The sequence below is a fragment of the Triticum dicoccoides genome, chromosome 4A (assembly GCF_002162155.2).
Source record: "Triticum dicoccoides isolate Atlit2015 ecotype Zavitan chromosome 4A, WEW_v2.0, whole genome shotgun sequence".
NCBI classification, from domain to species: domain Eukaryota; kingdom Viridiplantae; phylum Streptophyta; class Magnoliopsida; order Poales; family Poaceae; genus Triticum; species Triticum dicoccoides.
The window spans coordinates 144094181-144097998 of NC_041386.1; the positions used below are offsets into that span (position 1 = coordinate 144094181).

Genomic DNA, 3818 nt, shown 5'->3' on the forward strand with positions numbered 1-3818 from the left:
TTACGATGACAAGTGTAGTGTTCAAAATTGCATCTACGCACTACACCGAAAGAAAAAAAAATAATATTTTTTCTTACATGATCACCTGCATCGTTTTTTTGTTGTACTACTATAGTAGCCTAGGCTAGTCATTAAGGATAGTATAACCGCACCTAAAGCGAGCCTTTTCAGCGATTAGTGTTTTTGACTGTCCGTTTTATTGATTTGATCGTTCCTGGCTGTCAGATCTTGTCTAGGAAGCGATCTGTCCCGCACTATGTGTAATCTGACCCAGCTGTTCTGTGGGCTGCTGCTCCAGAAGCCGAAACGAACGCCTCTGCTTTACTGGGCCTTCGGCCAGCCCAGCTCTTCGCAAGAGGTCCAGTGTTGCGCTGAGGGGATCCATCAATGAGGAATACAGAGGAGAGGAGCGCCCGCGTCCATCAGTGCGCCGCCGGCCGACGGGACGAATCCCCTGGCCACGCTGCCATCTCCCTCTGCCGCCACCAGCAGTACGTGCTCCTGCTTCCCTCTGCCGCCCCGTCCCTTCTCGACGCCCCCCTCACTCACACTTCGCCTTCCTCCATAGCCCTTCCCATCATGGCCCCGACCCCCCTGTGCCTCCATGTCGCCAGCCACATCTAGCCGTTCGGAACTCTTCTGATCTGAACCTGGTCGTCCTTGCCCACCTATTGCTCCAATCCAAGTGCCTCGCCTGTTGGTTGGCTTTTGCCTCTTCGACGATCATACCCGGGCAGCAAAGAGGCCGTAAATCACCTCCTCCTCATGCCCATATGATCACCCAAGCACTCGTGCTGGCCGTCTCCTTGTTCTTCCTCTTCACCAGAAGATACAGGTTACAAGGAAGCTCCTGAATTGCCACCCTTTGCTTTCTCCCCTTCCTTATGAATTATGCATAACCACAGGTCATTTTTGCAGCCAGATTTTGTTGCTCTTTTGAAGAGTCGATCAAGCCACTTCTCGCTGCATACTCCAATGTAATTTTGTCCTGGTATGAACTATGTACAAAACACATATCATGACCACTCATTTTTTTGCAGGTGTTATTATTGACATTTGCATGATTTGATTATTGTCAGTAGCAGTCCATCTGTAGCTGGTAAAGTGGGTCAAACTTATTATATCTGTGACTTACCACGTGTTTGTTGAATCAATGTTGAAAACAACAAAGGGAATAATTATCCTGTGTCTAATTTAAATGCAGTCCTACCTAAACTTGTGGCTGGCTCTCTTTTTAGTCTTGCTTACCATCTGGATTAGCCCTGATCCATCTTCATCACCATGTTTACATATACAAATGTTATTGGAATAGTATCTGGAATTTCAGATATACTGAAGGCATGATTACTTGCTAGAGCACAAGAATCAGATGAAAGGAACTTGCTGTTCACAGATATTGAGTAAGCTATTTCATATAGATCATGATACATTAAACTTATCTGTTGATTTTATGATATTTAATCCATGATGCTATGTTTAGTGGAAACACTATGGAAGTTGCACTGTGGAGAGAACATGCAACTTCCTTCCAGGCTGATAATCTATACAACCTTGGTCGGACGCAAATAATTCCAGTTCTTTTGATTGAAAATTTTATGAAAAGTTACCTAGGTATGGTTGATGTTTCAAAGTATTTATTTACACCTTTTCAATTAAGAAAGAGGAAGGGGAGCCTTGGCGCAGTGGTAAAGCTGCTGCCTTGTGACCATGAGGTCATGGGTTCAAGTCCTGGAAACAGCCTCTTACAGAAATGTAGGGAAAGGCTGCGTACTATAGACCCAAAGTGGTCGGACCCTTCCCTGGACCCTGCGCAAGCGGGAGCTACATGCACCAGGTTGCCCTTTTCAATTAAGAAAGAAGCCACATGGTTATAAAAAATGTAGGCTGTTCACAATAAGCTGCAGCGATGCTGCTAAGATTTATATCAATCCAGATATACCTGAGAAGATAAATTATTGTGCCAGGTAAAAAAAGTAACTAACATTACAAATTGTAACACATATCAGTAATTGTTGTAATATACTTACCTTTATGTTCATTATGCTGAATGCAGACTAGGTAAACAAATGCTTACCATGTCTGACATTTATGGCAGCACGTGATGATCGGTACAATCCATCAATTAGTAATGAAAGGGCTGGCACCGTCAAGGTCGATTTCCTGGTTACCATGAATCCTAATGAATTCCAGATACATCGTACCTCTAAATAATGTTATTCTGAAGGCCGATTTCCTGGTTACCATGAATCCTAATGAATTCCAGATACATCGTACCTCTAAACATTTTCTTGTGAGTTATTTACACATGTCCTACTTTCAGAATAACTATCGAATACCCAACCAACAAATGCCAATTTCATTGATTATGTTAATTTTGTAGGGGAATAATATGATGAGCACGGTCACAATAATGAGACTGGCCTCAGAACATTGGTGATTCCTCTCTTGCCAAATATGCCATAGGAAGGCATTTCAAGCTGGAAGTGCATTTGTTTGCAGCAATAACGTAGTTACAGCAGCAGTGAATGTATTATTCATCAGTTATGTGTGGTGCAAAATGATAACTGAATACTTAGAAATGCCTGAATATTAAACACCCATTAAACACGATATAATGGTCATTAGCTTGACATCTCACACACCATTCTTCTATGACTATAGAAACCTATTTCCAGATATAAATTCAGCCAAACCAACGCAAGACAACCCGCTAAATCAAAGTATACTAGATCTAATATGTAATAAACCAAAGTTGTAATGTACTGAAGTTAAACATACAGAATCAGAACGGAAACCCTTCTAATTTTGACTTTTTTTGAGAAAGACCTGTAATATTGTCATGAGTATTACACGACTATTAAATACTAAGCATTAAAACAACGTGACTCAAGGCTCAGTCAAAGTCCATACTTTTCAGATAAGACATTAAAACAACGTGACAAAATGCCCAGTCCAATACTATACTTCCAGATATATTCAAAAAGGCCAGCCCAAGAACAAACTAATAGCCAAAAATCTTTGTCTTATTTAATCCTCCTATCATTTCATGTATACCTTCGGCTTTCAATATTCAATAAAGGAAGGAATTGCACAATTAAAGATAAATTCTCAAGCTAAAATTACTATACAAAATTACTGAACAAACATGTCCTTGTATATTTGTATCAATCCCTATCATTAAATCGCACAAATCGACGGGCGCAGCAACGCGCGCCGCCATGATCTAGTAGTGGAAAGTAACTTAGACTAGTAACTCTATGGTAACCCTAAGAGCAAGTACTACCTCCGTCCTGGTTTACTCTTCCTATTTTGTAGTATCAAAATTTGACCATAGATTTAACTGAAAACATGTTAATGCATGTCACTAAAAATTATAACGTTGGATTCATATTTGAACATAATTTCAAATGGTATAATTTTTTGTCACATGCATTGGCATTTTCTTAGGTAAATCTATGGTCAAAATTTTACACTAAATACGAGGTAGTACAAAAGTGGGCTATAACGGCCCTCCACTATGTAGGCCAAAACACGTGCCAAATTCACTTGTGATGCATTTGACATCAATGCCCCTCCATTGCTCACCTGGTGCCCCAATCTGGTCACCTACTTTGTGCCGGTGCCAAATTAACTCACGCACTGAAAACACACTTGCATGGGAGAGAGAGAGAGAGAGGACTGAGGCAATAAAAAACACTTGTTTGGGAGAGTGAGAGGCTGGTGTAGTTGGTTTGATTGATTTGTTTATACATGTGGGTCTATGTGCACAGCGGTGCCAAAATATTTTGATTTGACATCGATGCGTATTATGTGGCATA

General features: G+C 40.9%; 1 long non-coding RNA gene across 1 annotated transcript; it reads left to right on the plus strand.

The window, feature by feature from the left end:
- The first annotated feature begins 417 nt into the window (after window positions 1-417).
- LOC119288791 lies at window positions 418-2605 on the plus strand. The gene is made up of 5 exons (XR_005141285.1): window positions 418-835; window positions 919-991; window positions 1328-1400; window positions 2096-2290; window positions 2381-2605. It is a non-coding gene; the product is annotated as an uncharacterized LOC119288791 (long non-coding RNA).
- The last annotated feature ends 1213 nt before the right edge of the window (window positions 2606-3818 follow it).